The following is a 25,001-nucleotide window of genomic DNA, read 5'->3' on the forward strand; positions in this document are numbered from 1 at the left end:
AGACACTTCCCACCCAGACACTTACCTACCCACCGAGACACTTACCTACCTACCCAGACACTAATATACTCAGGCACTTCACTCACCGCGATGCCTCAGCAGGCGCTTGTGACCCCGCTAGGCCCCGCCTCCTCCCGAAAATTGAAGAGGTCTACCGGATCTGCTTTGGGACGGCACAGTGCCGCTGGGTCCCGGTCCTGCAGCAATCTCCACAACCGGCTCTGCTTCCCCGCAGTGGGCGGGCTATCCCGGGAGCAGGAAGGTACGAACGTATGCAACCTCGGCTGCTGCCGGCACTTTCGCCGGCGCTCGGTGATAGACGCCGGCAGCAGCTGAGGTTACCGCACAGGAGGATCCAGGTCCCCTGCAGCGATGCGGGGGATCTGGATCTTAGTCTAATAGTCAGACCTCATTTGAGGTCTGATTAGAAGACGACCCCGATTACAAGACGAGGGGTATTTTTCAGAGCATTTGCTCTGAAAAAAACCTCGTCTTATAATCGAGCAAATATGGTAATAACAATTATAAAATTAATTGCCATTGATGGTGCATGTTTGACAATGTCGAAGGACTGAACATGACTGGTTGCAGGATGTGGTATAAAGGTGAAGTCCTTGCCTCCCATAGAGTTTTTGGATTACAGTTAATTACACCTCTGCCCAACCCTGCACCTTTCTTTCTCTTCTTTCTTTCTTTCTTTCTTTCTTTCTTTCTTTCTTTCTTTCTTTCTTTCTTTCTTTCTTATTCTGGCCTATCTGTGGATGTCTGCAAAAGGGCAGAGCCACAGAGACAGCAGAGGTTCACCAGGAGGTCAGGTTTTATGGAGAAGAAAGACAGAAGAACAAGAAGATGCAAAAGAAGAAACGGGGCAAGGAGACTGGGACACAGAAGCAGTCGGCCTATAAGGTAGGACAACATTCATAGACAGCACAAGAGAGAGTGAATGAAAGTATGAGAGAACATGAATGACAGTGTGAGAGAGTGTATGAGAGTGAGCAACAACAAATTTTGTCAGAAAGACCTCTGGATTTTATCCAAATCAAAAGTGCAGGAAACAAAATTCGTCGTCCAAAAGTCCATTTGCAAAAGTCAACAATATACTCCCATGCACTAGCAACTCCAAGTGATTAGAGGGTGCATGGCATCCTCCACTGACCTTATTCTAGTCTAGACAGTGGGGCTTATTTTCATCAATAAAATGAGGACTTTGTGTTGGGGAGTTGGAGAGGCACAGGATACCTCTGCAAAGGGTAATACCGTTTTTATCCCCCCACACATCTGTGGGTAGAAGTTCTATGGAAGGGGTGCATTGATGGGACACATGGCCCCAAGGATATTTTAGTACTTTTAACCATCACATAACTGAGCAACATGATCCTCAAACTTGTTCTTCTTGTCAGTTTCAAAAATCACTATTTTACAGTATTTAAAACTGATATAACTGCCATAAACAGTGAACACAGTGGACAAAGCAGAAATCCCATCATATATTGTTAAAAAAAAAATCTAAATCAACTCTTCTGTTTGTACTTGTCATCCTCGATTGAAACACTGCAGTGTGTTGGCATTGCCTAGAAAAGCCTTCTTATTAGATAAATATTATATGACCTCTAGATCGCTTTGGGATCGCTATGTTAATTGGAAGACTAAACCATGACTATGCTTCAAATGTATATTCATACATATATATATATATATATATATATATATATATATGTATTTATGGAAAATAGCTACTATCATGCAATTTGTGGTTAAAAGTAAACATTTGAAAGAATATTCAATCTTCCAATTTTTAGGACTAAGCTATAATTTTCCTATTATTTTCAAAACTCTGTGAACTTGGTTTGCTGATCTTTAAAGCAATGCAGTAATATGTATTTGCATTGCTTAAAGAAGACAAAGATTTTCCCTAGAAAGTGCTTAAGAATTTATTTAAAAAGAAGTGGAGATTGTAATCTTTTCTAAGATAGGATAGACACTAAGTTATTTTTTCACTTCACACATCAAAGCAAAAAAGAATACTTATGTTATGGTAAAAAAAAACCTCTTGGGCAGAAATTATAATTATAACTTTTTAATCATAAATGAAAGATGAGGATTGTTGCTAAGAGAGAGAATGTTTCAAATGGATAGCTTGAAATCCTGCAAATGGAAATTTAAATAGAAATTGAACATAAAGTAGTCTGGTAAAAAAGGTTATTTCACATTTTGTAAAAATAATCTCAAATTCCATGATTTTTTTTTGTTTTAACCCCTTAAGGAGCAGGCTGTTTTTCATTTTTTTTGTACCCTTTGTGACCAAGGCTGGTTTAATACTAGTGCTTGTGCTTAGCTGTAATTCTCTGTAATTCTCTCCTCTCCTATTTAATGTTCTACTATTTTTCCTGAGTTTAGAAATACCTAGTATTTTTTCTGCAAGTTATCAGGCAATAAGTAGTGTTTTGCTATTTCTAAACCATTATTTTTTACAAATCTGGTAATTCTGCCCCATGTGTTATTTTGGGTATCTTTGAAGCTGACCAATGCAACTTACCATATATTTTTAAAAAATAGACATCCCAGGTATTTCAGATGCTGGTATTTTAACCCCTTCTATGCACGTATTCTATTACCACCCTAAACTTTATGTTAGTAATTGATTTTGCACTTTTTATCACACAAATTGTACTTCAGGTATGGATGTACAGCTCCTGGTATATGTCAAAGCCAAACAACACCCCAATATGTGTTCCCCAACATCTCCTGAGTACAGTGATATCAACCATGCATGGGTTTGTCGGGTAGTTTGAAAAGTAAATGCCCCATTTGGAAAATGCACATTTTCTAACTTGGAGCTTTGACATATGGTCCTGGTTAGTTCAATTTACCCCATCAAATCATATACCGTATTGGCTCGAATATAGGCCGCACTTTTTTCCCCCACTTTAAGACTTTAAAGTGGGGGTGCGGCCTATATTCGGGGTCTAGTGCCCGACGCCCGGGACATGCAGGCAGCGGGGTCAGGATACAGATCCCCCGCAGCGGTGCAGGGGACCTGCATCCTACTCTCGGATGTCCTCAGACAGCCTCCCCTGCCAGCACTTTCCACGGGGGGGGTGCCGGCACGGGAGGTTGTCTAAGCGCATCGTCTGGACGGTCACCGGCTGCAGCGATGCGGGTAAACAGCCTCCGGGTTGTTTACCCGCATCGCCGCAGCCGGTGACCGTCCACACGATGCGTTTTACCTCTGCCCCCAAGACTTACCGGAGCAGACTCCCGGGTGTCTTGCGGGGCGCCGGCGGGGGACATCTACGCAATACGCGTATACAACTTCCGGTTGTATACGCGTATTGCGTAGATGCCCCCCGCCGGCCCCGCAAGACACCCGGGAGTCTGCTCCGGTAAGTCGGGGGGGGCAGAGGAGGACAGTGGTAGCATATCTCGGCGGGGGGGAGGAGGAGGACAGTGGCAGCATATCGGGGGCAGAGGAGGGCAGTGGCAGCATATCTCGGGGGGGAGGAGGACAGTGGCAGCATATCGGGGGCAGAGGAGGGCAGTGGCAGCATATCTCGGGGGGGGCAGTGGCAGCATATCTCGAGGGGGGGGGGAGGACAGTGGCTGCATATCTCGGGGGGAGGACAGTGGCAGCATATCTCGGGGGGGGGAGACAGAGTGGCAGAATGTTTTTTTTTTTTTTGGTGCTTTTTTAAAGAAAAAAACTTTTTCTTTAAAAAAGCACCAAACTTTTAGGGTGCGGCCTATATACGGGGGCGGCCTATATCTGAGCCAATACGGTATTTTTGAGAACTAGACAACCCAGGGTATTTCAAATGATAAGTTAACCCTATTCCATGCGCTAATTTTATCACCAACCCTTGTCAAAATTTGTGGTGGCATTTTTTGTGTGTTTTATTCACACACATTGTACTGCAGGTATAAATTTACCACTCCTGGTATATGTCACTGTCAAACAACACCCCAATGTGTGTTCTGCAACATCTCTTGAGTACAGTGATACTGCCCATGCATGGGTTTGTCTGGTTGTATGGGGGCTCAAAGGCCACATTCGGGAAGTGCGGTTTTTTTTCCATTTTGGTCAGTCTGTGCTTATGCCCTATCTTTCACCCCGGCCACTGCAATTTACCCCTTGGGTATTTGAAATGCTAGTATTTTTACTCTTTCTATGTCAGGATTTTTGGGAAGATACAGCGCTAATTTTAGCACTTGCTCATAATAAGAAAGTTTATTTTTTATTTTATTATTTTATGGACTTTTTTTTTACATTTTGCTGGAACTGAATAGTTTCCCTGATGGTGACATCACTGTATAATTATTTTTAAATGTTACTACTTTTTTTTTGCTATTTATATCCATTTTATTTTTTTTATATTTTACTAATCACATTGCAATTAGAAAGCTGGGCTCCATTGACTTGCATGATTGAATGCAGTACCTGTATTTAACCTGCAAGGGGAGCCAGAGTTCTTAGGAGGGTCTGCTAGTGGCAAAATCTCTCGCAGTGGCGGTCACAGTGCGTCCTGGGGGTGGGTGTTCGGTGAATGCCTCGCATTGGTCGCTGAATGCCTTGCATTGGTCGTTAACTGACTGTTTTTGCCTAATGTGCCTGGTCTGTCATTGGTCTTTACGGGGTTAATATCACAAAGAATAACATCAATATGCTGTGACAAACCCTTGGCAGAGCGCCACTCACGAAATTTATTTATGCAGTTGGGTGACACTGTGGTAGGACAGCCTAAAGTGTATACTGTCAGGCAGCGTCGGCCCAAAACATTGTGCTGCCTGGGGCGAAGTGTGAAATGCCATCATATATCAGGGCGCTGGTATGTGGCTGCACAACCCTAGATGTTCACCACGCGGGTGAGTGCAGTCGCCCTGCACCAGGCCCTAACCTGTGATTCCGCAACTGCATTCCGAACCTCGATCTTTGGGCGCCCTGGGTCATTACAGTTGTCTGTATGGACCCATCTCCTGACAATTAAATGTATCTCATTAGACCCATTAGTCTTTCCTGATAATTTCTTGCAAACCCCTTGCCATTTTTGTAGCCCTCTTCCTAAAACAGGATGCAAATCCATTTAGCTTTAACCCCTTAAGGACAATGGGCTGTCCCAAAACCCATTGAAAACAATGCATTTTCAGCCCGTACATGTACAGGCTTTGTCATTAAGGGTTTAAAGAATAGAGCGGTCACTTTATACCTGTGTTTTTTTTTTGTTGTTTTTTTTTGGGGGGGGGGTGTTATAATAGAAAGCAGTATTAACAGCTCAGTAAAATTTAGTTTATTTTAACTTAATATATTAAATACATTATTCATTTTAAAGTAGGGTGCCACATCTGGGATACACCAGGGGTGCCAAATACTCCAGCTACGACCTTGCCAATGCTGCCTTGTGATTTTTACACCCCAAGTGCATTATTTTATGTTTATCAACCTTAAACCGCAGCTCACATACTCGTGATCATTCTTCTAATTTACTATTTTGAATATAAACCATTAACTGCAACATTCTGCCTCCTGTCACTCAACCATTGCCTTATCTATTCCACTATTTTGTGGCTGGATATATTCAGCCAGTGTGCCACACGCAATAGCATTCGGTCTGCTGCCCTAGCATGTGAGTGTTTGACATTTGCTTGGTGAGCCAGATTGTCAGTCCTGGCCTGATAGCACCAATCAACACACGAGACCGTTACATAAACAATAAATATTTATGTGTAAGACTTGCCCTATTTTGTCCAGTTTTGCCATGTCATTAAACATGCAGGAATATTAAACTTTCCCTAATGGCTTTATTGCCTGAGGTTATGCACTGTATTGCTGAAGACAAAAAAAATAACAGTGAAAAACACTCTCAATTTTGTAAATATGGCAAAATATGCATGAGCTCTTTCTGATTACAATAATTTTCATTTGTGGCTGTCTTTTTCTTCTTCCTACTGCTCTTAATTAAATATTGTTTTATTGGCATAATTTGTATGGTCAGTCACACGCAAGCATGGGCACTACTGAAGTGTTTGTAAGTGTCTGGATTTGCAATATTTAGCGGACCATATCACTGGGGATACTAATCACACTAATAAGCAGGAATTTTACAAAGAAAAACATAATGTTACTATGTTTTATTACTCGGCTTACAAGTTTCCCACATGTATGAAGGTAGTGGGGACCGTGCTAACCCCAGAAACAAACCATTACCCCCTTTTCCCTGAAACCCACCAAATAAAGGACACACCACTACATTATGGATTAAATAGGCCACAGCTTTTAGTAACATAACAAATATAAACAAATATACATCCAATATAGACAAACCACATCCCAAATAATACAAAACTCTCCTAACACAGTACAAAATTAGCATTATACTCGCTGGCTCCCTCTAACATCGGTTACAACCACACATTAAGATGGAACTCACCTCCACCCTCATCCAGCAATACTGACAGCTCGCTCCGCTGCCCACATTAATGCTAACCACCAGCCGACCCTAAGCTCGGTGGGCATGTCCAAGGTCATTGACCATACCAGAGGTCAGGGGAGGATTGAGCCCAACTTCCCTTCCTTCATCAGCATAATAACCGTAACTTACAACCACTCTTTTACCAGCAAGGACACAACTGCTTTGACAAGGAAAGAAGAATAAAGAATAAACATTAAAGATCGAAAAACAAACAATAAATAAAAGAGGGGAGGGTGGGCAAGAGTAAGTGTTTGCTAGCCGTCTCAAAAAGTGGCAATGACCAGGGTCACAGAACGGTCACCTTTTATCCCCTCAGGGACCCCCACCCCCCAAATTTACATACACCAATCACATAGCACTCACCCACACTCATACATGCTCCCTGTCCATTCAGCCCCACCAATTCCCAGGGGCCTTTACCATCATACAAACGGCATATATCCATTATGAACTGTTTTTTTTTTCCCACATTGATAAAATATGCAACATTACTTAAGCAAGCACTGATTTTCTTCCTGTATCCACTTGATTCACTGGCACTTTATCTATTATAATAAATGATATTATATATGACTAACCTTGGAGTGTGAGACTTTGTTTGAAGCGATTTTCAGATGCTTAAAGGAGGCGCCGTGGGTCCTGGTCACCCGTCCTTGGAGCAGTCTTGCTGAAGGGTGCTTGCTGGTGGATGCATGTAATGAAGGGTTGGCATGCAGCCCATGAGATACTTTTGCTATCCTATATGTTTTAGAAAAAAATTAGCTGCTTCATAGACCTAGGAGTGGAGAATGGAGATTATGTGTTCACCAGTGTTCCTTTCTAAAAAATTAATCCATATGGCATCCTAGTATAAATGAGTACAGTGAGGTATCAATTACGATAAAAGTCTAGATCTGGTAAGACTTGAAACACTTCTTTTACCAGGTTGTTTCAATACTACTATTACTACTATTTTTCTTCGCATTTACCAATGCCGGTCCCCTATTTTTCATACCTACTGTACTACTAGGCTAGGTTGTTATTGGTTCTTTTGAAAGATAGGTCCAGGCAATCATTCTTGCGGATTAATCTGTTGGAAGGGATAGTTGTTAGTGGATGATTTACCTGTTCCCTTCACGCACTGGTCTGTGTTTCCTGGTGCACAACTTTAGTGAAAATCATACTGTGGTCTTGGGAACATAGACAGTTACAGTCCATTTAGTTCTTAAAGGAAATGAATAATTCAATAGCTTAAAAACATTTCAGGCACATGTATAGATTTCGGCATGTATCAAACCTTAAGTTTAAGTTCTGGCAACATTTAAAGAAACAGAGCAACAACTTGAATCCCTCAAGACTCAAGAGTAGTTTTAATAATCTGCATTCTAAATATGTAATTTAATTGTGGACACATTACTATTGTTCATGTTACAGGAACATTACTATTTTAGGATATGTAATACTATGATAGGGTCGGAATGAAAAAAGATAAACAAGTATTTTGTATAATAAAAAGTGTGTATATCTACAGCTATTTATACATGATAGCTATTAAGCTGTCACATATGCTCTCTAGGTGAGTTTAATGAACATTCTACCTTGGTCTTTTTGAGCCTAAAGGAAATCGTATTTTTCCACTAAGATGAACATTGACTAACTGAAAGTTTTCTTACATTGAGTTTTATATCTTAGTATGGTATCAAGGCCAAAAAGAATCAGATACATTTCCAGAAAGCATAAGCTACGGCAAAGTCCCTTTTAGCTCTACTGTTTGCATCTTTCCTTCTACAGCCATTTTCTTATCTCCCCTGATTTCTTGGCAGATGCAGAGAGCATGCTGGGAGCGGGGAGGAGGGGGACCGGTATGTCAGACACTGTCCTGCTGCATTGGAAAAAAAAAAAAACACAAGAGAAAGGGGGGCACACACACAGCCTGCATTAGAAGCTGGTTTAAATTGTAATATTATCTTTGCTTGTCCATAGAGTTAAATTAATATATTAATATAAGTTGTTTTTTGTTTTTTTGGAGATTTTTTAAAATATTAATAAAGGTTTAATTTTAGAGTGATCTCAGATTTTTATTATAGATATCTCTGGCATTGCAATGTTGAACTATAGCCTTTTTTCTTTTGTTTTCTTTTGCGCCCTGTCCTTGATAGTTTCCTGATGAGTTTTCATTTGCTAATACATGATAAGCCGCATCTGAGTTATTGGGCTCTAAATGTTTAACACATGTACCCACTTTGAACCTTAACCGCATTTTCTGGGAATGCTGCCAAAATTTTTATCATAGCTTGTATGACCCAAGATAAAGCAACATCTTGTAATTACTGGCAATTAAAGGGATGCCCAGGAGTACCTGCTGGTACTACAAAGATCATATGGAGAAGTGGAAGTTTCTGAAGGTCTTCTTAATCAGTTCTATACCACCCGTCAGTGGCGTCGCTACAGGGGGGCAAGGGGGGGCAATTGCTCCCCCCTAGGTTAATCCTTGCCCCCCCTGTTGCCCCCCTGCCGAATTTGGAATAAAGTCGCAATGCGACTTGAAATCCTGTCTTTTTTTTTTTTTTAATGCGGAGGAGAGAGAGGGGCGCCTAGCAACCGCTCGGCACCCCCCATTCTCCTCCACGAGGCCTCTACCTCCGTCGCGGTGTCGGCATTTCATCCTGAGCGCCCAAATATGATGTCATATTTCGTCGCTCATCGGTGAAGCAGCGGCCACCGCAGCAGAGAACGAAGACAGAAGCCTCGTGCTCCCGTCGCTGGACCTAAAGGTGAGACAACTACAAAGGGGGAGGGTAGATAGTGAGTAGGGAGAGGGGTTAGAAAGTGATAAGGGAGGGAGAGGGGGTTAGAAACTGATAAGGGAGGGAGAGGGGGTTAGAAAGTAATAAGGCAGGGGCGTCCAACATGCGGCCCGCGCAACCTCGATGTGCGGCCCGCGTAAGATCGCCAGCCAGGGCAACCGATCTTACGCGGGCCGCACCTCGAGCATGTACTGGTTGACTTGGCATGATAGGAGTGTGATTGCTAACAGCAATCAAAGTCCCATCATGCCAAGGTTCCAGCACTTACACATCCAACCAGTAAATGCTGGAACCTAGGCATGATGGGACTGTGATTGCTGTTAGCAATCACACTCCTATCATGCCAAGTCAACCAGTACATGCTCGAGGTGCGGCCCGCGTAAGATCGGTTGCCCTGACGTGTTTTAATGTGAATTCCAATTGATCTATACCTGCAAAGATGGGTTTGTGTGTTATTCTGTAGATCCATATCTGCTTATTTATGTATACCTGCAAATACAGGGTTAATATGTCTTATTCAGTTGATTAATACCTGCAATGCTGTTTCCATGTATTTATTTGATCTATACCTGCAATGCTACGTTTCATATACTATTGTATACCTGCAAATATGACAGGGGCATCAATACACAAGGGGCAAAAACACTAAGGGGGATATAAACGACAATGCAGTGTGAAAAATCCATTCTGATGTAGACGTCTGTGACGTAGATTGTGTCCTGCTGTTTGTGTGTTTTGGTTATCAGTGTAGCAGAGCCTGTCCTCGGGTGTGTGTGTATAGGTGTTGGTGTGGCAGAGCCTGTCCTGGTGTGTGTTTGGGTGTTGGTGTGGCAGAGCCTGTCCTGGTGTGTGTGTTCGTTTGTCAGTGTGGCAGAGCCTGTCCTAGGGTGTGTGTTTGGGTGTCAGTGTGTCAGAGCCTGTCCTGGTGTGTGTGTGTGTTTGGATGTGGGTGTGGCAGAGCCTGTCCTGATGTGTGTGGGTGTCTGTGTGGCAGAGCCTGTCCTAGTGTGTGTGTTTGGTTGTTGGTGTGGCAGAGCCTGTCCTGGTGTGTGTGTTCAGTTGTCAGTGTGGCAGAGCCTGTCCTAGGGTGTGTGTTTGGGTGTCAGTGTGTCAGAGCCTGTCCTGGTGTGTGTGTGTGTGTGTGTTTGGATGTGGGTGTGGCAGAGCCTGTCCTGGTGTGTGTATGTGTTTGGTTGTCGGTGTGGCAGAGCCTGTCCTGGTGTGTGTGTCTGGGTGTCGGTGTGACAGAGCCTGTCCTGGTGTGTGTGTCTGGGTGTCGGTGTGACAGAGCCTGTCCTGGTATGTGTGTGTCTGTGTGACAGAGCCTGTCCTGGTGCGTGTGTCTGGGTGTCGGTGTGACAGAGCCTGTCCTGGTGGCAGGCTCTGTCACACCGACATTTAGTGGAAAAGTTATTTATTGTGTTATAATATTTATTTCAAGGATTATTTACACTCAATTTTGGCTTCAGGCTTCCCATGTTGAATGATATTATTTAAGCCCAATAACTAAAGTATAATTCCATAGCACATTACTTTTGAAAATTATTAATGCCCCCCCAGTTTGACTGTGGTATCTTGTGTGCCCCCCCTATATATTGTTTCTAGAGTCGCCACTGCCACCCGTCAAAAAAAACATGAGAGGTTATCCAAATATGTAACCATACTACCGGTGTTTTTGGCATAGTGTCCCTCACCCAAGCCCAAGTGCAGTTGACAAACCAAGCATTGCGGGGTGCTTTACCTGAAAACCAGAGTAAATTACCATTTCAACTTGAAATACAAACCGGGCCCCTAAAAATGTCAGTGATGATCCCCCTCACCCAGGGCCAGACTGGGAATGAAAAGCAGCCCTGGAAATATTTGGACACCAGCCCCATGTATTGTATCATGTGGTCAAGCTCTTGTGTCCACACGCCACACCCCTTACACACGCCTATCTGAGCCACACTATTTTCCATCCAAATAGCTATAAATCATTCTTTTTAAAACTATATTAAATACCACATTAAATTCCCAGGAACCAAAAGTATTAAAAGGCCCAAATAAGTACCTGGGAATGGACAGAATCTTACTCCCCACCATCCATATGTGCTGGATAAAGATGACATCAGAGCTCGGCAGATGTATTAAATATGTTATGTGATGGGACTGGGAGTACATCAGTACACTAAAAATCACTAATCCTTTTTAATAAAATATGCAGATTGAAAAAGAGTAAATAACACAATACCTTTACTTTTCCTCTCACTGATTTCTGGGTCTGGAAAGTTTTGTCCTCTGAAGTGACTACATATTCAGGAGGGCGTTTTATCTCTGGATTAGTAAAAATTACACGCTGCCACGCTGACACCCAACACACACATACACCAGGACAAGCTCTGCCGCACTGAAGCATAAAAAAAAATTTCTGCACTACTTTGTCTTTAACTGCCTCTTTTTTTTGCCCCCTTGTGTATTGATGCCTGAACCAGGCCCCGTTTAGTATTGATTAATGTGTCCCGCCACAACCTGTGTGCCCCCTTTTGTGAATTTATGCCCCCACACTCTTGTATATTGATTTATGTGATGCCCCAGCCAACCCCTCTTCCCACTATTTTTGTATGGGTTAATCTAATGCCCAACCACCCTCTTCTCTATTGATCCCCCCACTGCCATGTGTATTACCCCAGCCACACCCCCCGTTTATATTAATTTTGTAATGCCATAACCCAGCCACCTCTCCTTTTTATTTAATTTTTAATATGGGTCTGCTTTTCTATAACCCCTAACTATCTTATTGGTAATAACGTATTTGCTCGATTATAAGACGACCCCCCCAAAATCTGAATATTAACTTAGGAAAAAAAGAAAAAGCCTGAATATAAGACGACCCCAAAGGAAAAAAGTTTTACCAGTAAATGTTAATTCATGTAAACTATTTTTTTTAATAAAAGCTATGATTGAGAAAAATATTTTTTTTGTTTTTATTTCCTTGTATTTTCCAACCTGTCCCCCAGTTACGCACATCTGCCCCCAGGCTTGCCACACCAATATGGCACTGTGGCCCATGATATGCCTTTTAACCCTCTATATGCCACTATGCCCCATGGTATGCCTTTTGACCCCCTATGTGCCACTCTGCCTCCAGAAATGCCGTATACCCCTATATCCCATTCTGGCATTTAGGGGGTTAAAATGCATATTATGGGGCAGAGTGGCATATAGGGAGGTATAAGGCATTCCAGGAGGCAGAGTGGCATTAAGGGAGTTAAAAGGCACTGTATAGAGCACTCTGCCTCCAGAAATGCCTTATACCTCCCTATATGCCACTCTGCCCCATAATATGCATTTTAACCCCCTAAATGGCAGGCATTTCAGGAGGCAGAGTGCTCTATTAAATGCCCCCTTAACGCCACTCTGCCTCCTGAAATGCCTTATACCTCCCTATATGCCACTCTGCCCCATAATATGCCTTTTAACCCCCTAAGTGCCAGAGTGGCATATAGGGGTATAAGGCATTCCAGAAATGCCCTATGCCCCCATTTAACACACACACACACACACTTACCGGTGCTTCCAATTTCCTGCTGTATTGCCGGGGCAGCGGGTTGATGTCTCCTTCCGCTGCAGCCGGAAGGAGGTGGAGTTGGCAGCGGGGCAGCGGGTTGACGTCGCGTAGACGTCAACCCGCTGCCCCGGCAATACAGCAAGAAGCACCGGTAAGTGTGTGGGTGTTAAATGGGGGGGGGGGAGACAGGAGGATCCAGGTCCCCTGCAGCGGTGCGGGGGATCTGGATCTTAGTCTCATAATCAGACCTCTATTTGAGGTCTGATTAGAAGACGACCCCGATTAGAAGACGAGGGGTATAAACCTCGTCTTATAATCGAGCAAATACGGTACTTACATTTTTGTGTTTCTTTTTTTCCTGCTTTCAGGCCCTGCCCTCACCATGAAGAAGAGGAATGAGAAGAGGTCTCTGGACCTTAGATGAGGGCTCTGTGCGATATGGCATAGAGAAGACAGAATATGTTACCAAGCTCAGAGGATTAGACTCTATTAGCTGTTCTCCTAGAGCTTTACCAGTGGAGTTCAGTGATCTTATTATCTTACAACAATGGTTAGCTATCACGGAATTGGATAGGTGAAGAGCTCAGTCTCAAGATTGGTATATTGGGAAAGTCCTCAAGGCCATAAAGGCAAATAATTCTAATCCCCCCTATCATTCTACCCTCATGTCATAAGGAGAACTTCCAGACAGAATGAAACAAATTACATCTGGATGAAGGGTTGCTGTGTAGGATTATTGAGTAACACAACCCTTCCTCAGCACACTTACCCATAGACCTAAGACTGGGAGTTTCCTCAGAGAGCCTATGAAATGGCTATCCAGGCTGCTGCTAAACTGAATGAACAAAACAGGAGGCAACATGACACCAGAGATACAGGCCAAGGACAAAGTTCTTCTCCGAAACAAAAGCTTCCAGATAGATGGAAAGGCATTCTGTTTGATGTGGTCTCCAAGTTACCAGGGGGATCCTATCTACAGGATCAAAGGGCCAGAGGGTCACATCAAGGCCTGACAAAGGAATCACCTGTTACAAAGATGGAGAGTGAACAATGAAGAGAACAGAACAGACCCGGCTTTGTGCCTGGGACCCCAAAGAAACTGTTGTATCATGGGAAAGCCAGGGCCTCAAGTTTCTGGTAGCCTCCTCACCCAAGTGGTAGGAGCTGAAGAATCCTAGACACAGGGTGCGTGCATGTGCAGTTTGCCGTTTGTTCCTCCCATCGGCCATCTTTAGTGTGGCACCCACATGCGCGGTGGTTGGCAGAAAATGCCGTTTGGCCATCTTGGGGATTGGCCCGGCAAGAAGTGGATCCTCTCCTGCGAAGGCGGTGGTGAGTAGGAGAAACTGCTACGTCTGTAGCAGTTGCAGTTAAGTTGGTTACAACGAGTATCACTGTTTTTGTATTCTCCCCTGTTTGTCATCTGCATCAGTACTGGCTGTCCTGCTTAATTAATTAATTAGGTATTCCATCTTTGGTGTGGCACCCACATGCGCGGTGGTTGGCAGAAAATGCCGTTTGGCCATCTTGGGGATTGGCCCGGCAAGAAGCGGATCCTCTCCTGCGAAGGCGGTGGTGAGTAGGAGAAACTGCTACGTCTGTAGCAGTTGCAGTTAAGTTGGTTACAACGAGTATCACTGTTTTTGTATTCTCCCCTGTTTGTCATCTGCATCATTACTGGCTGTCCTTCTTAATTCATTAATTAGGTATTCCACTTTTTGCATTACCCTTGTTTATAATCTGAATTGTTGCTGGCTGTCCTGCTGTATGAATTAATTATTTAGTGATTCCACATTTTGCGTCAGTATCATTACTTTGTATGTTGTATGATTCGTCTATATTTATTATTAGTACCCTGTTAGCTATCTTCCCCTCTCTCTCATGTGTCTAATTTTATTATTGAGTAAGTAATCAATTGGTAAATACCTAACAAGCCATCCCTTTATATCTGAACTGATTTTGACCTTCTCTCATTCTCTCTCATCTTCTATTTTTAGCAGCAGGGGATATCTCCTCAAACCCCTGTCCTATGCCACTGAAGGTTCCAGAAACCTCATCGATATACCCTGCCACTCACCTTGCCCTCCTTTTACTTTTGTTCTCTGGAATGCATGTGTTGTGTATAACAAACTAACAGCCATACATGGTCACTTCATTGCTTGTTCCTTGTATCTTTTCTTTTTGGAAACCTTGCTAACCCGCTGCTCTTTCGTATGGTGACCTTCACCTCTCACTCCCAGACTTGATAACAGGAAGACAACGTGCACTTTTTAACCTGTCCCCTGTGCTCCATCACTCCTATCCAGTTATTTAATCGACCATCTTGCCACATATTGTTGTTCTATATACACCCCTTCTCGTGCTAATATCTTTCTTGATCACTTCTCTCCATTGCTTCTAGACTTTCTCTCCCCTGATGTTCATTCTGTTATACCAGTAGGCACCCCTTTGGGTCCCGTTGCTTCAAAATTTCTTTCCATTACCTCCTCCTTTGATCTCACACAGCATATTTACTCCCTTACCCACGCTGGCGGTCACACCCTAGACCTTATTTTATGTGCTCTCTCACTAATTCTCAGTAACTTCTCTTCCTTCTCTCTAACCACTATACTTCCTATCTTGCTCTCTCGCTTTGCCTCCTCCTACTACTACTTTTTTCCAATGACCTTGCCTATTCCTAAAACTCAGTCTATCCAAACCCGTACTTCTCATTTTCCCCTCCTTCAATACTAACATTCCCTCAAGTTTTTCTCAATGCCTATGGTGCAATCATCTCCTTTCCCCTCACGCTGTATGCCTTGATATCACCCTTAACTCAGATATGACATCATGTCCGGTGTGGTGGTGACTGGCAGAAGTACAGTTGGAGAATGTCTGAGACAAAGCTGCAGAGGAAGTAAAAAATGCACAAATAAGCTGTGTGAGGGCTCAGACAAGGTCTTTGTGGGCAAAGGTGGCACTCACAACTGTTTAGGGCAAAGGTGGAACTGTGGTACATGTTTTCTATGAAGTTGGAGGGGGATTTTCATAATGGGGTCCTGTGGTTTCTAGTCACGCCATTGTGTTAAATTGAATGAATTAATGAACAGTATTGTTAACTATTGTATGAATATGAAGAGGGTATGCTTAGGGAAGGGTATTTAGATGATGGGCAAATAAAGAATAGGTATAGAGATGATGAGAATTTATGCTAGGGAACATGAAGATAGAGGTGGATGATTGTGGTGCAATATGGGTTGATAATGGTAGGGGATAGAAATGATGGTGGGGAGGAATATGATGATGGGGGTATGAATATGGTGGTTGGGGGATAATGATTGTGGTTGAGTATTAGAATGAATTAGTATGTTGGGGGTATGATGATGGTCAGCCAGTGGATGGATGACATCACACACAGGTTGTTTATTAATTCTTGCCTCATTAGGGTTATCTAAATAAGGCAAGAAGTCAAATTTATAGCTATAGCAGAAAAGAACAAAAAATATGGCTCTTCTGCCTATCACTTTTTATTTATTAGTTCTTCAGGAGAGCTTCCGGCGAAGGCCCAGCTTTCCTGAATTCCCTTCCTGCTTTTGCTCGCACTGCTGCCACAGGATCAAATCATAAGCATATTCACAAGATTATTATTACTATTTTTTGTTCTTTTGTAGGCACATTTAAGAAGCTTGACAATTTTTTCCCCTTCACTTATATTAAAGAGGGAGACGAAACGTATTACAATGACATAGATAGAGGGAAGTCAGCTCAAGTTTTTTCTTTCAATCTTCACCAATTTGCCAATGAAGTTGCGCATGGGTTTGGCTCTTTGTTGTGTATTTTTCCCAGTACATTAATTGTGTTGTGTGGAGATGCCAGGGATTGAACCCAGGGCCTCATACATGCAAAGGATGCGCTCTACCACTGAACTACATCCCCTACCGTTGGTTTGTGTAGAGGGTCGGAAACCACTCTATGTATTTTTCCTCTCCAAACAGCAGACACATGGCTCAGTATTCGCACTCAGCCCACCTCAGCGCAGCAGGGGGCCGCTATTGTAGTCTGTGGGGAGGATGGGAAACACGGTGGTTCCCTGGCTTCTGGCTGAAACCTGCTGGAGATCAGATCCAGGTACACATACTGGCCATAGAGGTCTCTGTCCTGTAAGTCCTGACCCGACGGAGAGTAAAACACCCATAAACCCCCTTCCAAAATGCAGAAACACCAAATCTGTCCAAACTCCACAGTCTTTAGAGTCTCTTGTACTTTGGGGAAATGTGGCACTCTGTACAAAGGACCGTAGTCTGTAGTAAGGAGGCTGGGACTCAATTCTCACTCCCGGAGGCCGTGGCACCGAAGCTTCAGTGACACTTGGCTTTTTTCTGCATTAAAACTCTAACTCTTGTTTTTTGTACATAATTTAAGGACTAAAACTGCACTGGAGATACCGGGGATTGAACCCAGGGACCCACACATGCGAAGCGTGCGCTCTACCACTGAGCTACACCCCCACAATGAGGCAGATGGTGGACTGATGACATCACACACAGGTTGTTTATTCATTCTTGCCTCATTTCGGTTAGCTAAATAAGACAAGAAGTCGAAATGTATAGCTATAGCAGAGAAGAACAAAAATATTGCTCTTCTGCCTAAAAATCACTTTTTATTTATTCGTTCTTTAGGAGAGCTTCCAGTGCAGGCCTGGCTTTCCTGAATTCCCTTCCTGCTTTTGCTAGCTCTGCTGCCACTGGATCAAATCATAATTCACAAGATTATTATTACTATTTTTTTGTTCTTTCGAAGACAGATTTAAGAAGCTTGGCAATTTTTTCCCCTTCACTTATATTAAAGATGGAGACGAAACTTATTACAATGACATAGATAGGGGGAAGTCAGCTCACTCTTTTTCTTCCAATCTTCGACAATTTGCCACTGAAATTGCGCATGGGTTTGGCCCTTTGTTGTGTATTTTTCCCAGTACATTAATTAGGTTGTTTTTTAGTTTTTTTTTTTGCATTTATCTACAAAACAAACCAATTAAGTTGGAGATGCCAGGGATTGAACCCGGGGCCTCATACATGCAAAGCATGCGCTCTACCACTGAGCTACATCCCCTACTCTTGGTTTTTGTGGAGGGTCGGAAACCACTCTATGTATTTTTCCTCTCCAAGCAGCAGACACATGGCTCAGTATTTGCACTCAGCCCACCTCAGCGCAGCAGGGGGTCGCTATTGTAGTCTGTGGGGAGGATGGGAAACATGGCGGTTCCCTGACTTTTGGCTGTAACCTGCTAGAGATCAGATCCAGGTACACACTGGATCAAATCATAATTCACAAGATTATTATTACTATTTTTTTGTCCTTTCGTAGACAGATTTAAGAAGCTTGGCAATTTTTCCCCCTTCACTTATATTAAAGATGGAGACGAAACTTATTACAATGACATAGATAGGGGGAAGTCAGCTCACTCTTTTTCTTCCAATCTTTGACAATTTGCCACTGAAAATGCGCATGGGTTTGGCTCTTTGTTGTGTATGGAGACGAAACTCTTTGTTGTGTATTTTTCCCAGTACATTAACACGGCTGTTCCCTGACTTCTGGCTGAAACCTTCTGGAGATCAGATCCAGGTACACATACTGGCCATAGAGGTCTCTGTCCTGTAAGTCCTGACCCGACAGAGAGTAAAACACCCATAAACCCCCTTCCAAAATGCAGAAACACCAAATCTGTCCAAACTCCACAGTCTTTAGAGTCTCTTGTACTTGGGGAAAAGTGGCACTCTGTACAAAGGACCATAGTCTGTAGTAAGGAGGATGGCACTCAATTCTCACTCCCGGAGCCCGTTGCACCGAAGCTTCAGTGACAATTGGCTTTTTTCTGCATTAAAACTGTAACTCTTATTTTTTTTTTACTTCATTTTATGACTAAAACCAAGCTGGAGATACCGGGGATTGAACCCGGGGCCTCACACATGCGAAGCGTGCGCTCTACCACTGAGCTACATCCCCACGACAGGACAGCTGGTGGACTGATGACATCACACACAGGTTGTTTATTCATTCTTGCCTCATTTCGGTTGTCTAAATAAGGCAAGAAGTCGAAATGTATAGCTATAGCAGAGAAGAACAAAAATATTGCTCTTCTGCCTAAAAATCACTTTTTATTTATTCGTTCTTTAGGAGAGCTTCCAGTGCAGGCCTGGCTTTCCTGAATTCCCTTCCTGCTTTTGCTCGCTCTGCTGCCACTGGATCAAATCATAATTCACAAGATTATTATTACTATTTTTTTTGTTCTTTCGTAGACAGATTTAAGAAGCTTGGCAATTTTTTCCCCTTCACTTATATTAAAGATGGAGACGAAACTTATTACAATGACATAGATAGGGGGAAGTCAGCTCACTCTTTTTCTTCCAATCTTCGACAATTTGCCACTGAAATTGCGCATGGGTTTGGCCCTTTGTTGTGTATTTTTCCCAGTACATTAATTAGGTTGGTTTTTAGTTTTTTTTTTGCATTTTTCTACAAAACAAACCAATTAAGTTGGAGATGCCGGGGATTGAACCCGGGGCCTCATACATGCAAAGCATGCGCTCTACCACTGAGCTACATCCCCTACTCTTGGTTTTTGGGGAGGGTCGGAAACCACTCTATGTATTTTTCCTCTCCAAGCAGCAGACACATGGCTCAGTATTTGCACTCAGCCCACCTCAACGCAGCAGGGGGTCGCAATTGTAGTCTGTGGGGAGGATGGGAAACATGGCGGTTCCCTGACTTTTGGCTGAAACCTGCTGGAGATCAGATCCAGGTACACACTGGATCAAATCATAATTCATAAGATTATTATTACTATTTTTTTGTTCTTTCGTAGACAGATTTAAGAAGCTTGGCAATTTTTCCCCCTTCACTTATATTAAAGATGGAGACGAAACTTATTACAATGACATAGATAGGGGGAAGTCAGCTCACTCTTTTTCTTCCAATCTTTGACAATTTGCCACTGAAATTGCGCATGGGTTTGGCTCTTTGTTGTGTATGGAGACGAAACTCTTTGTTGTGTATTTTTCCCAGTACATTAACACGGCTGTTCCCTGACTTCTGGCTGAAACCTTCTGGAGATCAGATCCAGGTACACATACTGGCCATAGAGGTCTCTGTCCTGTAAGTCCTGACCCGACAGAGAGTAAAACACCCATAAACCCCCTTCCAAAATGCAGAAACACCAAATCTGTCCAAACTCCACAGTCTTTAGAGTCTCTTGTACTTGGGGAAAAGTGGCACTCTGTACAAAGGACCATAGTCTGTAGTAAGGAGGATGGCACTCAATTCTCACTCCCGGAGCCCGTTGCACCGAAGCTTCAGTGACAATTGGCTTTTTTCTGCATTAAAACTGTAACTCTTATTTTTTTTTTTACTTCATTTTATGACTAAAACTACGCAGGAGATACCGGGGACTGAACCCGGGGCCTCACACATGCGAAGCGTGCGCTCTACCACTGAGCTACATCCCCACGACAGGACAGCTGGTGGACTGATGACATCACACACAGGTTGTTTATTCATTCTTGCCTCATTTCGGTTATCTAAATAAGGCAAGAAGTCGAAATGTATAGCTATAGCAGAGAAGAACAAAAATATTGCTCTTCTGCCTAAAACTCACTTTTTATTTATTCGTTCTTTAGGAGAGCTTCCAGTGCAGGCCTGGCTTTCCTGAATTCCCTTCCTGCTTTTGCTCGCTCTGCTGCCACTGGATCAAATCATAATTCACAAGATTATTATTACTATTTTTTTGTTCTTTCGTAGACAGATTTAAGAAGCTTGGCAATTTTTTCCCCTTCACTTATATTAAAGATGGAGACGAAACTTATTACAATGACATAGATAGGGGAAGTCAGCTCACTCTTTTTCTTCCAATCTTTGACAATTTGCCACTGAAATTGCGCATGGGTTTGGCCCTTTGTTGTGTATTTTTCCCAGTACATTAATTAGGTTGTTTTTTAGTTTTTTTTTTGCATTTTTCTACAAAACAAACCAATTAAGTTGGAGATGCCGGGGATTGAACCCGGGGCCTCATACATGCAAAGCATGCGCTCTACCACTGAGCTACATCCCCTACGCTTGGTTTTTGTGGAGGGTCGGAAACCACTCTATGTATTTTTCCTCGCCAAGCAGCAGACACATGGCTCAGTATTTGCACTCAGCCCACCTCAGCGCAGCAGTGGGTCACTATTGTAGTCTGTGGGGAGGATGGGAAACATGGCGGTTCCCTGACTTTTGGCTGAAACCTGCTGGAGATCAGATCCAGGTACACACTGGATAAAATCATAATTCACAAGATTATTATTACTATTTTTTTTGTTCTTTCGTAGACAGATTTAAGAAGCTTGGCAATTTTTCCCCCTTCACTTATATTAAAGATGGAGACGAAACTTATTACAATGACATAGATAGGGGGAAGTCAGCTCACTCTTTTTCTTCCAATCTTTGACAATTTGCCACTGAAATTGCGCATGGGTTTGGCTCTTTGTTGTGTATGGAGACGAAACTCTTTGTTGTGTATTTTTCCCAGTACATTAACACGGCTGTTCCCTGACTTCTGGCTGAAACCTTCTGGAGATCAGATCCAGGTACACATACTGGCCATAGAGGTCTCTGTCCTGTAAGTCCTGACCCGACAGAGAGTAAAACACCCATAAACCCCCTTCCAAAATGCAGAAACACCAAATCTGTCCAAACTCCACAGTCTTTAGAGTCTCTTGTACTTGGGGAAAAGTGGCACTCTGTACAAAGGACCATAGTCTGTAGTAAGGAGGATGGCACTCAATTCTCACTCCCGGAGCCCGTTGCACTGAAGCTTCAGTGACAATTGGCTTTTTTCTGCATTAAAACTGTAACTCTTATTTTTTTTACTTCATTTTATGACTAAAACTACGCTGGAGATACCGGGGATTGAACCCGGGGCCTCACACATGCGAAGCGTGCGCTCTACCACTGAGCTACATCCCCACAACAGGACAGCTGGTGGACTGATGACATCACACACAGGTTGTTTATTCATTCTTGCCTCATTTCGGTTATCTAAATAAGGCAAGAAGTCGAAATGTATAGCTATAGCAGAGAAGAACAAAAATATTGCTCTTCTGCCTAAAAATCACTTTTTATTTATTCGTTCTTTAGGAGAGCTTCCAGTGCAGGCCTGGCTTTCCTGAATTCCCTTCCTGCTTTTGCTCGCTCTGCTTCCACTGGATCAAATCATAATTCACAAGATTATTATTACTATTTTTTTGTTCTTTCGTAGACAGATTTAAGAAGCTTGGCAATTTTTTCCCCTTCACTTATATTAAAGATGGAGACGAAACTTATTACAATGACATAGATAGGGGGAAGTCAGCTCACTCTTTTTCTTCCAATCTTCGACAATTTGCCACTGAAATTGCGCATGGGTTTGGCCCTTTGTTGTGTATTTTTCCCAGTACATTAATTAGGTTGTTTTTTAGTTTTTTTTTTGCATTTTTCTACAAAACAAACCAAGTAAGTTGGAGATGCCGGGGATTGAACCCGGGGCCTCATACATGCAAAGCATGCGCTCTACCACTGAGCTACATCCCCTACTCTTGGTTTTTGTGGAGGGTCGGAAACCACTCTATGTATTTTTCCTCTCCAAGCAGCAGACACATGGCTCAGTATTTGCACTCAGCCCACCTCAGCGCAGCAGGGGGTCGCTATTGTAGTCTGTGGGGAGGATGGGAAACATGGCGGTTCCCTGACTTTTGGCTGAAACCTGCTGGAGATCAGATCCAGGTACACACTGGATCAAATCATAATTCACAAGATTGTTATTACTATTTTTTTGTTCTTTCGTAGACAGATTTAAGAAGCTTGGCAATTTTTCCCCCTTCACTTATATTAAAGATGGAGACGAAACTTATTACAATGACATAGATAGGGGGAAGTCAGCTCACTCTTTTTCTTCCAATCTTTGACAATTTGCCACTGAAATTGCGCATGGGTTTGGCTCTTTGTTGTGTATGGAGACGAAACTCTTTGTTGTGTATTTTTCCCAGTACATTAACACGGCTGTTCCCTGACTTCTGGCTGAAACCTTCTGGAGATCAGATCCAGGTACACATACTGGCCATAGAGGTCTCTGTCCTGTAAGTCCTGACCCGACAGAGAGTAAAACACCCATAAACCCCCTTCCAAAATGCAGAAACACCAAATCTGTCCAAACTCCACAGTCTTTAGAGTCTCTTGTACTTGGGGAAAAGTGGCACTCTGTACAAAGGACCATAGTCTGTAGTAAGGAGGATGGCACTCAATTCTCACTCCCGGAGCCCGTTGCACCGAAGCTTCAGTGACAATTGGCTTTTTTCTGCATTAAAACTGTAACTCTTATTTTTTTTGGACTTCATTTTATGACTAAAACTACGCTGGAGATACCGGGGATTGAACCCGGGGCCTCACACATGCGCTACATCCCCTACCACTGAGCTACATCCCCACGACAGGACAGCTGGTGGACTGATGACATCACACACAGGTTGTTTATTCATTCTTGCCTCATTTCGGTTATCTAAATAAGGCAAGAAGTCGAAATGTATAGCTATAGCAGAGAAGAACAAAAATATTGCTCTTCTGCCTAAAAATCACTTTTTATTTATTCGTTCTTTAGGAGAGCTTCCAGTGCAGGCCTGGCTTTCCTGAATTCCCTTCCTGCTTTTGCTCGCTCTGCTGCCACTGGATCAAATCATAATTCACAAGATTATTATTACTATTTTTTTGTTCTTTCGTAGACAGATTTAAGAAGCTTGGCAATTTTTTCCCCTTCACTTATATTAAAGATGGAGACGAAACTTATTACAATGACATAGATAGGGGGAAGTCAGCTCACTCTTTTTCTTCCAATCTTCGACAATTTGCCACTGAAATTGCGCATGGGTTTGGCCCTTTGTTGTGTATTTTTCCCAGTACATTAATTAGGTTGGTTTTTAGTTTTTTTTTTGCATTTTTCTACAAAACAAACGAATTAAGTTGGAGATGCTGGAGATTGAACCCGGGGCCTCATACATGCAAAGCATGCGCTCTACCACTGAGCTACATCCCCTACTCTTGGTTTTGGTGGAGGGTCGGAAACCACTCTATGTATTTTTCCTCTCCAAGCAGCAGACACATGGCTCAGTATTTGCACTCAGCCCACCTCAACGCAGCAGGGGGTCGCTATTGTAGTCTGTGGGGAGGATGGGAAACATGGCGGTTCCCTGACTTTTGGCTGAAACCTGCTGGAGATCAGATCCAGGTACACACTGGATCAAATCATAATTCACAAGATTATTATTACTATTTTTTTGTTCTTTCGTAGACTGATTTAAGAAGCTTGGCAATTTTTCCCCCTTCACTTATATTAAAGATGGAGACGAAACTTATTACAATGACATAGATAGGGGGAAGTCAGCTCACTCTTTTTCTTCCAATCTTTGACAATTTGCCACTGAAATTGCGCATGGGTTTGGCTCTTTGTTGTGTATGGAGACGAAACTCTTTGTTGTGTATTTTTCCCAGTACATTAACACGGCTGTTCCCTGACTTCTGGCTGAAACCTTCTGGAGATCAGATCCAGGTACACATACTGGCCATAGAGGTCTCTGTCCTGTAAGTCCTGACCCGACAGAGAGTAAAACACCCATAAACCCCCTTCCAAAATGCAGAAACACCAAATCTGTCCAAACTCCACAGTCTTTAGAGTCTCTTGTACTTGGGGAAAAGTGGCACTCTGTACAAAGGACCATAGTCTGTAGTAAGGAGGATGGCACTCAATTCTCACTCCCGGAGCCCGTTGCACCGAAGCTTCAGTGACAATTGGCTTTTTTCTGCATTAAAACTGTAACTCTTATTTTTTTTGGACTTCATTTTATGACTAAAACTACGCTGGAGATACCGGGGATTGAACCCGGGGCCTCACACATGCGCTACACATGCGCTACATCCCCTACCACTGAGCTACATCCCCACGACAGGACAGCTGGTGGACTGATGACATCACACACAGGTTGTTTATTCATTCTTGCCTCATTTCGGTTATCTAAATAAGGCAAGAAGTCGAAATGTATAGCTATAGCAGAGAAGAACAAAAATATTGCTCTTCTGCCTAAAAATCACTTTTTATTTATTCGTTCTTTAGGAGAGCTTCCAGTGCAGGCCTGGCTTTCCTGAATTCCCTTCCTGCTTTTGCTC

At 43.0% G+C, this 25,001-nt stretch overlaps 10 non-coding genes across 10 annotated transcripts; all 10 read right to left on the reverse strand.

Moving 5' to 3' along the window:
* Window positions 1-16,640: 16,640 nt before the first annotated feature.
* Window positions 16,641-16,712, reverse strand: TRNAA-UGC (transfer RNA alanine (anticodon UGC)). Its single transcript has one exon. It is a non-coding gene; the product is annotated as a tRNA-Ala (tRNA).
* A 500-nt stretch (window positions 16,713-17,212) lies between these two features.
* On the reverse strand, window positions 17,213-17,284 carry TRNAA-CGC (transfer RNA alanine (anticodon CGC)). The gene has a single exon. It is a non-coding gene; the product is annotated as a tRNA-Ala (tRNA).
* A 532-nt stretch (window positions 17,285-17,816) lies between these two features.
* TRNAA-UGC (transfer RNA alanine (anticodon UGC)) lies at window positions 17,817-17,888 on the reverse strand. The gene has a single exon. It is a non-coding gene; the product is annotated as a tRNA-Ala (tRNA).
* Window positions 17,889-18,710: 822 nt separating this feature from the next.
* On the reverse strand, window positions 18,711-18,782 carry TRNAA-CGC (transfer RNA alanine (anticodon CGC)). The gene has a single exon. It is a non-coding gene; the product is annotated as a tRNA-Ala (tRNA).
* Window positions 18,783-19,314: 532 nt separating this feature from the next.
* TRNAA-UGC (transfer RNA alanine (anticodon UGC)) lies at window positions 19,315-19,386 on the reverse strand. Its single transcript has one exon. It is a non-coding gene; the product is annotated as a tRNA-Ala (tRNA).
* Window positions 19,387-20,209: 823 nt separating this feature from the next.
* Window positions 20,210-20,281, reverse strand: TRNAA-CGC (transfer RNA alanine (anticodon CGC)). The gene has a single exon. It is a non-coding gene; the product is annotated as a tRNA-Ala (tRNA).
* A 530-nt stretch (window positions 20,282-20,811) lies between these two features.
* Window positions 20,812-20,883, reverse strand: TRNAA-UGC (transfer RNA alanine (anticodon UGC)). The gene has a single exon. It is a non-coding gene; the product is annotated as a tRNA-Ala (tRNA).
* An 821-nt stretch (window positions 20,884-21,704) lies between these two features.
* Window positions 21,705-21,776, reverse strand: TRNAA-CGC (transfer RNA alanine (anticodon CGC)). Its single transcript has one exon. It is a non-coding gene; the product is annotated as a tRNA-Ala (tRNA).
* Window positions 21,777-22,307: 531 nt separating this feature from the next.
* Window positions 22,308-22,379, reverse strand: TRNAA-UGC (transfer RNA alanine (anticodon UGC)). Its single transcript has one exon. It is a non-coding gene; the product is annotated as a tRNA-Ala (tRNA).
* Window positions 22,380-23,802: 1,423 nt separating this feature from the next.
* TRNAA-UGC (transfer RNA alanine (anticodon UGC)) lies at window positions 23,803-23,874 on the reverse strand. The gene has a single exon. It is a non-coding gene; the product is annotated as a tRNA-Ala (tRNA).
* Window positions 23,875-25,001: the final 1,127 nt, after the last annotated feature.

Source organism: Spea bombifrons, chromosome 3 (assembly GCF_027358695.1).
Source record: "Spea bombifrons isolate aSpeBom1 chromosome 3, aSpeBom1.2.pri, whole genome shotgun sequence".
NCBI lineage: Eukaryota > Metazoa > Chordata > Amphibia > Anura > Pelobatidae > Spea > Spea bombifrons.